This window comes from Pleurodeles waltl, chromosome 8, assembly GCF_031143425.1.
Source record: "Pleurodeles waltl isolate 20211129_DDA chromosome 8, aPleWal1.hap1.20221129, whole genome shotgun sequence".
NCBI classification, from domain to species: Eukaryota; Metazoa; Chordata; class Amphibia; order Caudata; family Salamandridae; genus Pleurodeles; species Pleurodeles waltl.
Genome location: NC_090447.1, coordinates 859,701,541 through 859,715,947, shown reverse-complemented (window position 1 = coordinate 859,715,947; position 14,407 = coordinate 859,701,541). Strand labels below are relative to the sequence as shown.

General features: G+C 43.6%; 1 protein-coding gene and 1 pseudogene across 2 annotated transcripts in view; both read left to right on the top strand.

Annotated features, from left to right (window-relative positions):
• GPC6 (glypican 6) overlaps positions 1–14,407 on the top strand; it is a 3,616,389-nt gene that overhangs the window by 1,958,562 nt on the left and 1,643,420 nt on the right. The window lies entirely within an intron of this gene.
• On the top strand, positions 4,569–5,047 carry LOC138249172 (ubiquitin-conjugating enzyme E2 D2 pseudogene; annotated as a pseudogene).

The window sequence follows — 14,407 nt, the reverse complement described above, 5'->3', positions numbered from 1 at the left end:
TGTAGGGCTGTTAATCAAGGACTTAGGGAAGCCCTCAACGCTCGGCCAAGCATCCAAAAAAATATAATCTTAGCAAGAGGGCCATATAAGGCAGACATCAGGGCTAGGAAGCATACCATTAAAGAAAAGGCCTGGGAGCAACTGAGTCACACTTGTAACACGTGGGCTGCTAAGGGATTTGAGACATAATCAAAGGGAAACAGCTGTCCCCAGGTTTGTCTGATGATTTAGGTACAAATGTTACCTTTGAACTATGGTTGCCACATTTTAAACTGTGTTACTTATTGGGAACTGCAAAGACCAAAGGTTTTACAGAGGAAGCACACACTTTTTCCCTTTAGCATCACCTTCGAGCTCGAAGTTGTACTATCTGCCATTTTGGTTAGCCATTCTAGTAAGGTTGCAGAGCCGGATGGGGGTGCTCTGGACCTTTATAAGGTGAATATTCAATTTTGGGCTCCCCTGCTAACTAGCATCCTAACTGCATCCTCGTTAGATGGCAGTCCGAAATCATGGAAAGCTTCCACCATTGTACTGGTTTTTAAGAAGGCTATTAGGCAGGAACCCTGCTGCTACAGACCCATTCCCCGATTAAACTATGTCATTAAAGTGGTGGGCCACATTATTCTAAACATCCTTAGCCTTGTACAGTATGGCTTTAGAGAAGAAAGGGGTAAACTGGAGCAGTATTTAAACCTTAACCTAAAGATAAGGAAATGTGTTGGAGCAAAAAAAGTGTAAATTTACCTAGCGTTCATGGACTTGATTAGCTCCTTTCATCTAGTCAATAGGTCACGTTGTGGAGCATATTAGTTGATCAAGGAATGCCCTAGCCATTCATTATTTTTTATGGGCATTACATCTGGATATTGCTGCTTCTGTCAGGTATGGTTTGGATGAGGAGTGCGCAAACTCCTTCTGCCTCCTTTGCAGGATCAGGTAATGTTGTGTTCTGGCAACTCTCTTTTTCTTAGTATATACAAATGGCCTGATTTATTTTTGGCAGCTAATGGGAAGGATATGTCCAAGGTTAAATCTACATTTGTCCCATCTTTGTTATATGCAGATGATGAAGTGCTACTCGCTCATACATCGAATGGCCTTAGGGGCCTTGTGGATTTGTTTGTTAAATTTTTGGTTGAGCTCAATCTTGACACTAATAGTGCCAAAACGCATTATTATGTGGTTGGTGGGAGGCAGGTGTCTAAAGTTAGGCCAATAACCAATAAAGGGAAGGTTACATCAATAGTGAGTGAGTTTTCCTATTTCTGCATCACTTTTTACCAACAGAACAATTGGACACCGTGCCTGGCTAACAGATGCCAGCGCTTTAGCCAAGCATGTGGTCCTCACTTTAGGTTTTCCTCAGAGACAGGCAGTAAACATTTTTTGCCAGTACTGCAAATTTATAAAATTAAATGTTTGCCAGTCCTGACTTACAGTGCCGCAATCTCGGAGTACCGTAACTGTCGGAGTATCCAAAGCCAGGGAACCATTTCTGAAGGACATTGCTAGGTGTGGGTTCTGCTAGTCCTAATCTCTTTTTGCATTAGGAGATCAACCTAGGTTATGTTGAAGATCATATAAAATTAGCCCCTTTGCTTCTGTGGATTTCGGTTTGGAGTGGGGAACACACAGCTTTTAACAGGGATATGATCCAAGATTGCTTGGATTCTGACCATGGCTATAAAATTCAATGGCTGCTTATATTAAAGGGATTACCATGCATTCCAGATGCCCAGATGTGCATTGAGCCCCACCCAGATGATAAACAAAGGTGATGGGCAAAGGTTAAAGAGCTGTGTCAATGGCGTGCAGCTGAAGCTAGGGAGAATGCCGCTCTGGATAAACCAACCTTGAGAGCTGGACTGATTCTCTGAACAAATGCAGGTCCTGAGCTACTCCTTAGTCCAAAATCTGTGGGAGAGATCATTGCTCACAAAGTTTCTGCAATTGGATAGAGTCTGTTTTCCCTCTGGACAATACAACCCTAATTCAATAAAGATCTGTCTCTGTGATGATAGTTTGCCTCAGATTTTAGAGCCTCTAGGGGCATATTCATACTTGTTGGTGCAAAACTGCACTAACACAGTTTTGCACCAAAACGTTTAGCACCAGCTTGCACCATTTCTGAGCACCAGCCGGGTGCCAAATTTATGGAATGGTGCAAGCCGGTGCACAGGGTAGGCTAGCAGAAAAAAAGTGACGTTAGCCGGGTGGGGCTGGCGGTATGGAAGAAGGGAGTTTTGCACCAAAAAGTATGTTAGACAGGTTAGAGTAAAAAAAAAATGACCCTAACCAGCCTAGCGTCATTTTCTGACGCAAAACCATCCATACCAAAAGACAGGAGTCATGCCCACCAACCCAATGATCAGCACAGAGTCCCTGGGTCCCCTGGGCATGGCCATTGCACCCAGTGCCATGTAGGGGGGGACATTTCCGGGCCCCCAATAGCACTTAAAAAAAATACTTACCTGTACTCACCTATACTTACCTGGGATGGGGTCCCCCATCCTCCGCTGTCCCTCTGGTGTGGGTGGGGGTGTCCCTGTGGCCTGGGGAGGGCACCTGTGGGCTTATTCCATGGAAATAGGCCCACAGGTCCCCCAATGCCTGCCCTGACCCACGCATTAAATAATGGTGCAAAACAGGCTTTGCACTATTATTTGACCCCTCCTCCCCTCTGTGCGTGATTTTAGCATCTCATTGATGCAAGATCGGTTTCCACATCCAAAAAATGACTTTTACTAAGTAACTTTGGCACGAGACGGGTCTAGCGCCAAAGTATAAATATGGAGTTAGTTTTGCACTTGATTTGTGTAAAAAAAAAAAAATTACGCAATTCGGCACATAACAAGTATAAATATGGCCACTAGTTTTATTTTGTACATTGAATGAATTCCCTCAGAGTAGATATTTGCTGCCTGTCCTTAGCTCTATGGACCTTTTTCCAGTACATACCTGCATTTTATTACTTTCAGATGCTCTCTGTGCCAGCTATTATGAGTGCTGGTGTATCCTTTTTTTAAAAACGCCTTGCACTTGATGCATCAATGAATTCCTAAACATCACCCTTTTAAAGTATATGGATGACTGTATGTGTTGTGTAGATAAGACACAATAAATGCTCTTGATGCATCGTTTTTATGCCTAGACGTTTTATGAACCAGTTTATGCCTCAATTCTGTTTATTATCTGTACAGCTTTTTATGTACTATAAGCATGAATATTTTATGCTGTATGTTGCTCTTTTATGATTATTGATCAATAATCAAATAAAGATTTTTAATCAATCAACTATGTCACATTATAGGAGCTAGAAAAGATCAACAGACAGATAACTTGTATTCTAACTGTGTAATCTTAGCAGCATTGCACGATTAAAGTATTTCAATCTGCCACTGAAACATAAAGAAACACTCATAAGTTTCAAGTTTTTATAATTCTTAAACTAACGATGCTGCCATTTTGGTATAGTAAAATTGCATAGTTTACTGTATGATCCTCATATCATCTGCACCTGCGGAAGTCCTAGGCGGCCATAATCATGATGAAGAGATTCCTTAGGAACTGAGGGGCATATTTATACTCCGTTTGCGCCGAATGTGCGTCGTTTTTTTCGACGCAAATTCGGCGCAAAACTAACGCCATATCTATACTTTGGCGTTAGACGCATCTAGCACCAAAGTATGGGCAAATAGCGTCATTTTTTTGCGTGAACGCCTTCCTTGCGTTAATGAGATGCAAGGAAGGCGTTCCCGTCTAAAAAAATGACGGCGACGCAAATGCGTGGTATTTATACTCCCGGGCAAAAATCACGCCCGGGAGTGGGCGGGTCAAAAAACCCCGCATTTGCGCCACTTTTTAACGCCTGGGTCAGGGTAGGCGTTGAGGGGCCTGTGTGCCTTCCCCTGCCCCCAGGGACCCCCCCTGCCACCCTTGCCCACCCCAGGAGGACACCCAAGGATGGAGGGACCCATCCCAGGGACATTCAGGTAAGTTCAGGTAAGTATACATTTTTTTTTTTTTTGTTTTTTGGGTGGCATAGGGGGGCCTTATTTGTGCCCCCCTACATGCCACTATGCCCAATGACCACGCCCAGGGGACATAAGTCCCCTGGGCATAGCCATTGGGCAAGGGGGCATGACTCCTGTCTTTACTAAGACAGGAGTCATGTAAATGGCGTCTGGGCGTCGTTTAAAATGGCGCAAATCGGGTTAAGATGATTTTTTAGCGTCAACCTGACTTGCGCCATTTTAAGACACCCTAACGCCATTTTTCCCAACGCCGGCGCTGCCTGGTGTACGTGGTTTTTTTAGCGCCGGTCTGCTAACGCCATTCAATAAATACGGCGCCCGCATGGCGCTTCAGAATGGCGTTAGCCGGCGCAAAATTTTTTGACGCTAAACTGCGATAGCGCAGTTTAGCGTCAAAAAGTATAAATACGGGCCTGAATGAGGGCCCCCGGTTACGTAATATTCTCTGAGAAGAGAGTATTCCCCCCTGCTCCCCGCTGGTCTGTGTCAGACACAGCAGTTCCAATATTACCCTCCGGCTGCAAGCAGACCATGGCCCTGAAGAGAATTCATAATGAATTGAATGATCTGGCATGTGGTCCTCCAGCTCAATGACCTGCTGGACCAGTAGGGGACAGCATGTTCCATAGGCAAGCAACAATAATGAGTCCAAATGACAGTCCTTACCAGGGTGGAGTATGTTTTGGAAAATTCACTTCCCAATAGATTACCCATTTGAACCACTGAAGTTTGCACTCACAACAAGAATTCATCATTCAAACAATAATAGCAATGGGAGCATTGGTCTGGATAGTTTGATATTGCAGAGGTCACTAGCTCTAATCATTTACAAAGTACGTTTGTCTTATTTGTTCTCTGTTGTGTGATCCTAATCCAGATGATTTTTTAGTGCCTGAGATTGCACAAATCTACAAAACAGATAGGGAAAGGTTTAACAGAATGGCTCCGGAATGGACTCAGAATTATGTGATGTAATAAAAATATATTGGATAACCTCTACAAATAAAGTTGGGGGAACTCTGTAAAAGAAAATCCTTTTGATGTCCATTTGACTGCTGTTAGGGCTGACAGCCTTAGGGTGGTCACCCCTAACTTTTTGCTTGCCTCCCTCCACTTTTTGGAAACTGTTTTTGCTGGATTTAGGACTTTGCGCACTTTACCACTGCTAACCAGTGCTAAAGTGCATATGCCCTCTCTCTTAAAACATGGTGACATTGGTTCACACCCAATTGGCTTATTTATTCTACTTGTAAGTCTCCAGTAAAGTGCACTACATGTGCCCAGGGCCTGTAGATTAAATGCTACTAGTGGGCCTGCAGCACTGATTGTGCCACCCGCATAAGTAGCCCCTTTATCATCCCTCAGGCCTGCCTTTTCAAGGCCTGTGTGTGCAGTTCCACTGCCACTTCGACTTGGAATTTAAAAGTACTTGCCAAGCCTAGAACTCCCCTAAGTCACCCCAAAGGTAGGCCCTAGGTAACCCATAGGGCAGGATGCTATGTAGGTAAAACGCAGGACATATACCTGTGTAGTTTATATGTCCTGGTAGTGTAGAACTCCTAAATTCGTTTTACACTGCTGTGAGGCCTGCTCCTTTCATAGGCTAACATTAGGGCTACCCTCATATACTGTTTGCGTGGCAGATTCTGATCTGAAAGGAGTAACAAGGTCATATTTAGTATGGCCAGAATGGTAATACCAAATCCTGCTGACTGGTGATGTTGGATTTAATATTACTATTTTAGAGATGCCACTTTTGGAAAGTTACCATTTCGCTACACTTAAGTCCTTCTGTGCCCTACAATCCATGTCTAGCTAGGTTACTTGACAGCTTCCTTGTGCATTTCACTCAGACAACCCCAAACACAGGATGGTCAGTCTCACCAGCATCAACAAAGAGAGGGATCGGGAGAATTAAAGGTCCAGTGTACGTACTCCCAATGCGGATAATTGACACAAAAAGGTACACTGTTCCTAACTCTAGGGGGACAATTAAAGTTTCAGGAGCAAGAGCCCTCACACACTCAAATGAGTGTCATGCTTCATCATCGGGAAGCTCCTCGTCAGACCGGCTGGTGCAATATCTGACGGGCTCCCCTTTCGGGGGCTCTTTGCCGGAGATCTTTTTAAATGTCACAGGTGGCTGCCGTTAAGTTCACAGAGGTCAGACACTCATTATGGCAGGAGAGTGAAAGAATTTAAGATTGATTAGAAACCCCTAAACAAATCTTAGTTTACTGGTTATACGAAAAAGGGGTAACGATCAAGATTAAAAACATACAAAAGTGGAAAAAGAGGATAATGCTCAACCACTTTGGAAAAGCCTGGAGTACTGGGAAATATCACCTAACCCCAGAGGTGTGGTCAACATGTTTCGCTAATGCTTCATCAGGACCTTCATTAAACTAGACTTCTCCTGGCTATGTAGAAAATGAAAAAAAGGAAGACACTGTCTCACTTATATGTGTAAATAGGTAGCAGTCACTTACATCAGTGTAAACTGTCTCGTCAAGGATCTGAATCAAAAAAGGTCGCCCTAGAAAATGATAAATACAGAAAAGGCTAAAAAACACGGTTAAATGACCATCACACCCAAGGTGAAAATGTGCTTAAAGTGATGTTAAACATATAGAAAACATCTGCTTACCATCCCTCTTCGTGTAGGGGGCCCCTTGGGGAGTAACACGAACCGGCCTATTGCTTCTAATGGAAGTTACAAATCATTAGAAAAATATATATAGTGTGTGCCGTATGGAGGGGTCGAGGTATGTAGAAAACTGCCCCCTACGACAACAGGTACAAATGCAGGCAGTCATCATAATAGTACAACACTGTTTATAATTAATAGAACCAACGTTATACTTGCAGTATAAACTAGTCTGTCACACATCAATAGATAAACAGAGGGCAGAAAAGTGTGTTTTTTCATTATGGGTTACTCATTGTCTTTGTGCAGTGTCTAATCAAAATGCTAAATCCATAATGTCTCACAAGCACACATCTGCATACCGAATGGATCTTCCTGGGCTGGGAGAGTGGAGGGCCTAGCACTTACATTTGAAAGGACAGTGGCCTGCCCTCAAACAATGGACTGCCGAACCTCCTAAAGGGACCCTGGCAGACAGGGTGGAACTGAAAGGGGATCTGGTGCACTTCTAAGCCACTCTTTGAAGTCTCCCCCACTTCAAAGGCACATTTGGGTATTTAAACAGGGCCTCTGACACTACCAACGCAGACACTCCTGGACAAGATACCACTGGTGAACAAACTCTGAAGACGACCCTGCAACCTGCCAAGAGGAACTGCCTGGCTGCCCAAAGGACTCACCTGCAAAGGACTGCTGCCCTGCTATTGCCCTGCTGCCTTGCTGTCCTCTGACTCTGCTGAGAAGTGCTCTTCAAGGTCTTGGATAGAGCTTTCTTCCTGTTCCTTGAAGTCTCAGGACCAAAAAGACTTCCTCCTGCAAAGAGCTGCTTGTGCGGCAAAAATTCGATGAACAGCCTGCCAGAAATGACGCACAGCCTGCATCGCAGTGAGAAAATCACTGCACGCTGAACCGGAACGATGCAGTCTGGCCCCCCGAGAGGAGATTGACCCAGCACCAGCGTTGCAACCGGAACTTTGACGCGCAGCCCACTGGATTGATGCATAGCCGAGCCGGAACAATGCAGCCGGACTTCCTGTGAGAAGAATCTATGCAGCACCTGCCGTGCGACTACAATTTCCCCGCATCGCCCACCATATCAACGCAGCTCCTGTGACTTCATCCTGCATGCCCAGGATTTCTCCACATCGGCTCCGGGGCGTCCGAAAACCCCGCAACCCGAAGAGGATCCAAGAGGATCCAAGTCAGCACGCCAGAAATCGATGCAAAGCCTTCCCTGCATGGAAAATTATCAACACATCGTCTGGGTGCGCTAGGAGAAACCGACGCACACCTCCCCGTTTTCCACGCATCTCCTCCTCGGGGGCTCTTGTGGAGAATTTGAACGCAAACCAGGTACTTTGTGCTTACAAGATACACTTGTTGCTTTTTAAAGACTTTTTTTATCATTCTCTAAAGTGATATTTATACGTGTACTCATCAAATCTTGATCGTTTTGAACCGCATTTAATCAGATAGATATTACATATTTTTCTAAACACTCTGTGGTGTATTTTTGTGGTGTTATACTGTCTTATTGCATGATTTATTGCACAAATACTTTACACATTGCCTTCTAAGTTAATCCTGATTGCTCAGTGCCAAGTTACCAGAGGGTGGGCACAGAATAATTTGGATTGTGTGTGACTTACCCTGACTAGAGTGAGGGTCCTTGCTTGGACAGGGGGTAACCTGACTGCTAACCAAAGACCCAATTTCTAACAACTGCTTTCTCTGAACCCACGCCTCATCTTCCCCTGTGCACAGGTTTACCCGAAACAACAGCGCTGAGTGTTGTACATACGTGAGAAAACGCAATGAAATACTTGTCACCATTGAATCCTTGCAAAAGACTTGTGTTAAAAGCTAATTCTTCTGTCATAATATAGTTATGAGAATAAAAGCATTCCTTGACAATTTAACAAGGGATAAAACTAAAACCTTAGGGTTTCATGTGCTCCTGGGGGGACATCCATGGACCAGCTGGGGGATTTTATTTTAATTTATTCTTTTAAACTCATAACCGTTATGAAAAATCAATGAAGAGCTTACAGCTGTTTCTGTATTCATTTTATTCTTGTGGACCTACCACTAAGGTGAATGTTAAGACCAAGAAGAAACCTTTACCTAAATCCTGTGTTTTAAGGTCTACGTTTAATGGTCAAAATGGATTGAAGCTACACGTACATCAAGTGATGTTGATTAATTTCAACTCTTTTCTTCCCCATATATTTTGTGTTTGTATGTGATTTCAGTTAATACATATCTATTAGCTCTTATGTTTCCTATTTTATTTTAAACTGCTTCGGTCTACTTGAATGCAAGGGTATAAAAGCATTAGACAGAAAATGTGTGTATATTTAAAAAAAACTATTGGCTCTCTTGGAATGTGTGCGTTCAAAAACAATTGATTTATGTAATAAACTGATTACTATGGATACTCTTATCAGAAAAATATGGACTTACCCCAGAGAAGTGAAGGGACAGTTGAAGTTGCCCCAGCAGTCCTGGGTGGATTCTGTGGATCGCTTTTGCAAGGCACTGGATACTTGGGTGAAGGGCAGTGGTATGAAGAATTACCAAGGGCTGCATAATTTATTTGTTCAGTGTTTTTTTCCAGAACCGTGCCAACACCCAGTGAATATTGAGCTCACAGACCTCATGGAGCTTGCTAAGGAGGCAGCAAGACCTCAAGAACTTATCTGGGGGGGTGGTCACCCAAGGAGTGGATATGGCCCACAACAGAAAAATGGGGTGGAGACAAAAATAAAACAACTGAGTTCTCAAAAGCCCCCACAAGAGTTACCAGGGAAAGGATTCCCAGACCAATCCTGTTACAGTTAGGAGCACTCAAATGGAGACTTCAACGTTCCTAAAGAGGCAGCAGCCACTCCCAGGTGGGCAAACACTGGAAATGCCTAGTGTAGTGCTCAGGGAGGAGGTTGTCCCAGTTAGTATGGGTGGGGTAATGTAGAGGTCACCTTAGTGTCTCAGGGAGACAGAGAGATGGTATTCAAAACTCACACGCCTAATAATACTAAGAAGCACAGGCAGTGGATCACAGTCAATAAGCAGAGTGTGGAGGCTCTGAGAGATACAGGAGCCCATATGACTACTGTCAGGTGTCATTTGATGTCCTCAGAGCAGGTAATTCCCAATCTAGTCTACCAGGTGGTTACTACTAACAACCATAAGAGCCCCTGCCTAGTGGTTCTGGTTCTCTTCGAAGGGGGGTTGGAGAATCACAGGTTCCTTAAAGACAGCTGTGAATCCAGCCATGACAGTGAACTGTATGTTGGGTAATGACCTTGAGCGCACCAAGGGGTGGGGCTCAAGTCACATTTGGAGATGTTAGAGTTGCCTGAGTGGGTGTACATGGCCACACAGTCCATGATCTCCCAAGCAGAAAATCCAAAGGTCCTGGAGCCAAGAACAATGCCCAGACATCTGCCTAGTAAAGAATAGACAGGTAGCCCAGGAACCCACCTCCCTGAAATTTCCACAATCTGGGAGGTAGCAGATCCTGAAGGAGATGCTCTGGAACTTACTGGGGGGGACATTACTGCCCCAGAAGGAGTGCCTCACTCTCCAGGGTGTTTGGTGCCAGGCCAAAGCGCAGGTAAATGGAGACACCTCTGGTAATCACCTCATCTACCTGAAGAATGATCTCCTGCACAGCGAGCCTAGGGTTCCTGAGCCTGGGCAACCCATGTGTTGATGGTCTCCCAGTTCTCCAGAGGCTTCCTACTGGGGCTGGATGATGATGTACCCCTGGCAGAACATCTGGGGCAGACCAAGATCTTTGAAAGGTTGATCACCCACTTTTATTGTCCCCCGATGAAAACAACCTTGAATGCGTAATGTAGGTCCTGGCCTACCTTTCAGGCCAGTGGGAAGACAGGGGAAAAGCAGAAGGCTCCACTGGTTCCCTTTCCTGTTGTTGGCACCCCCTTTGAAAGGGTGAGCATTGCTTTCTGGACCCCAGAACAGCCTTGGGCAACAGGTTCATCCTGGTCCTGAAGGGTCTTGCTATCCAGTACTCTGAAGCCATACCTCCAAGAACAGTGACTGGGCCCACTTGGGTTTCCCTAAGGAGGTGGCATGTGACTAAGGCACAAACTTCATGTCTGCACACATGAAGTCCATGTGGGATGATTGTGGATTATCCTGCAAGTTTTTCACACCCTGTCATCCCAAAAGTTGTTGAGACGTTTCAAGAAGACCCTGAAAGGCATGATGCTGGGCCTAGCAGAGTCCTTAACGTGGAAGTGGAAGGTCCGCTTGCCTTGCCTGTTGTTTACTTACAATGAGGTGCCACAGAAAGGAGTTGGGTTCCGTCCCTTGGAGATTCTGTATGGCCACCCTATTAGAGGGCCTCTGTTCCTTGTAAAGGAGAGGTGGGACCAAGCTCCCAAAAAACCCCATCAGAATGCAGTCAGCTACATGCTGGCCATAAGATCCCAGATGAAGCGGTTCTGTAAGACTACCACTGAGAACCTAGCCCACCCAGGAATTATGGACATCCTCACAGTTTTCCCCTGATAAATGTTGTCTCAAGCTTCCCACATTTATCAGGGAAAAAGTCTGGAAAAGCAAAACATGAGCTATTCAGTGCTGAAATCCGATCCTGTATATTATGCATCATTAACCTTTGAAAACTCACAAAATAAGGCATTTACTACATGTGCTACACACCTCACCGTGGGGTAATGGTGTTTACCACAGATTGTACATGCTCTGCCTTCATCAGAGCAGCTTGTAATGAGGGCCTAAGACGTGAAGTACTGATCTATCCGAGGTCCATCAGTATTTTTGTAATTTAATGTTTGAGATAAGTACTACTTGTTCCTATAGTTTATCCTCTAGTTATAATAGGTGATAGCAACTCATCCTAGGTTCACCAAGAAAAATACATTTTTTGAAGTGTTACTGTTGGATTTAGTTGATTTGTGAGCGTTCTTTGGGCAGGTAGGGTGGTTATGAAACATAAATCTTATATGAAGTGTACAGGATCAACAAAGATTTGAGACCTTACAGTTGTTCGCGATAATGTACTGGGCCATTCTCCTGATAACATTATGTCAACAAGTGACAATCTTCTAAACTGTATTTTAATTTAAACCAGCAGCTAATGGAGTTTCCTAAGAGCAGGGCAAATGTGTTCACTGCATGCCACTCCGATCAACACCTTAGCCTCATGTTTCTAAGTTCTTGGTGAACACTCTATGAGGTTATTCGAAGTACCCATACTGTAATCCAAGAGGGAGGCAATAATAGTCACATTCTGTTCGCCCAGGAAGAGGTGGACTTTGACAAGTAGTTTACTGAAAAGCCTTCATTTTTGACATTCAAAGTGCCACCTGTAGGTGTCCGCATTGGTGCCCTAATTACACCCGGTCACCGTCTTTTGAAGAAAAAAATAATTAGAACTCCTGAACAAACACTCTTTAATTATACCACATTGTTATTCAAGGAAAAAAAGACATTCTATTAGGACCAGTAGATGTTTTTATTCACAGAGCCACATAGGGATTTGCTCATCTAAATTCTTGATGTCAGGTCCCAGGAGTTTTCCTCTCAAGTAATAAAGTAACACTAATTAGCCAAAACGTAAAGGCGACTGCTTTTCCGAGTTTTCCATACAAAAATATGTTTTTATTTGTAAAAATTGGTATGTATTAATAAACACGTGACCTTGACCGAAACACTAGAATACATGAATGCTGTGTTTTTTTGCAGTGTGCGAGTTTCCTTACAGTATATGGTTGAATAATTTAGGTGTCACAAGAAAGAACAGTTTGACGTTTATTGGAAAAGGTTACAGAAAATGTGTATGCCGAGTCCTCGCTTTGCAGTCATTAATTTTCGTCATTCTTCGCTTTTCTTCACTTTAATGCAGTGCTCAACGCAGCAATGTGTATAATGAAATCGTTCCAAGTTCTGCCTTCGGTACCTCTGCAATTTAAGTTAATATCTTTTATGATTGTCTGACAATACCCGCCATGTATTTTAGCCTCAAACTGTACCGTCTTCCACGTTCAAAATGTCGAACGCCTCTATCAACGAACACATCTTATAAACAAATTCCCGAACAACAGCTTGTTCAGACCTGGTACCACGTTCTTGTAAGTACCCCATTTCCAGCCCTGAAACGAGGGCCCTTTTTCTCCCGTCTCTCCCTGCTACACTGTGAGGACACTGCAGCCAGATGTTCGAGCCCCTGCGCTGCAGCATTGAAAGAGCCGTCGCGCGGGCGTGCATGCTTCTCATTTTTGCTGAGTGCCATGTGGTTTGTGAAAACGCAGGCTCCTTCTGTTTCAGGTTATTAATTATTCAAGCCCCATCCACTCATTTTATTGTCAGGTCTGAACAAGCTCTGATTCATTAAGGAGATAAGAGACAACGTAAACACTCGCTTTTAAGGAGATAATATAAGATGTTATCACAGAGCATTTCGTCAAGACTATTTGTTCTAGTGGGAAAAAAAGCAAGCAGTCCTGAAAGGACTGCCACAATGGGGCTTTTTCGGTCCGCTTTTTCTTGCTATCAATCTTTTCACGTGAGGTGTCTACTGGGCCAGAACATAACTAGTTGTATGAATAGAGTGATGTTTGTATGTACTCATGTATTTGCCATTAAGATACACACCAATTGTACAGCTGCCGCTCAGCCTTTAATATCTTAAGTAATGTTTACTTATATCAATAGAACTAATTTATAGATTTTTAAAAGAATAGAATATTGAGTGTCTTCTGTCATATTTCAAGCCTAAATAGTGCAGACTGCTTGTTGGTACTTAACTCACTCAGTTATCTTTCTAACTGCCCCGTATGTCCATTTAATTGACGAATAGGATGGCATATGATTAGTTGGAGATGAACCCACAACAATTAATTAAAATATACTTTTGTTGTGGCTTGTCCTTTGACCTTATTTTCCTCTAGGGACACACTTCCCTTTTCTAAGGTTGCATTGTTGGGTTATAGTGAATTTGCTCTGCACAAGTTTCTGATGCAAACTCAAGTACAAGCTGCACTCAAGCGAATGGATCTTTAGTGCCAGACTGAGGCGTGATGCAACAAATGAAATAGAGTCAAATATTGTGATGGACATTTGACCCCACAAAAATGACAGGCGGTGGTAGATGTGTAAATTAATCATCAATCCATGAATGCATTAGTCAGTATAATTCAAAGCAGTTCTAAATCGCAGATGCAAAAACACAGTTTTTAAAGTTGTCATGGAGTAAATCATATCACACAGCTTCTCATAAATGGAGGTTCCCTAATGTGCTAAGCTTGAGAAGTCGGACAAGTTGGAGAAGGTAGGCAGAAGGTGCTGCCACGTACAGCCTCTAAAGGCAGAATCAAATAGTCAGTCTAGTAAGTGACAAAACAAGGATTCTGTGACTTTCAGAGAAGTGCAAGGGGAGTCTCCTCCATGAAGAGTTGAAAGGGTAACTGAAATAAATGCCTCAGAGAGTTTTGACTCCCTATGATGTTTCAATATCCTTCCCAGCTCCCACCCAATAAAGACTCTGCTAAACAACCTTCAGCTGGATAGATGTAGCAGAATGATATAGTTTGGTCCAGTGCTTAATTTGTAAATAAAAATGTTCCGGTCCTAAAAGCCCTCCACTTAAATATGTGGCTGCTGCAATTAAATGTGCGAGCACACAATACTAACACATCATAATCATGAAGCCATTTCGGGCCTCTTCAATCCA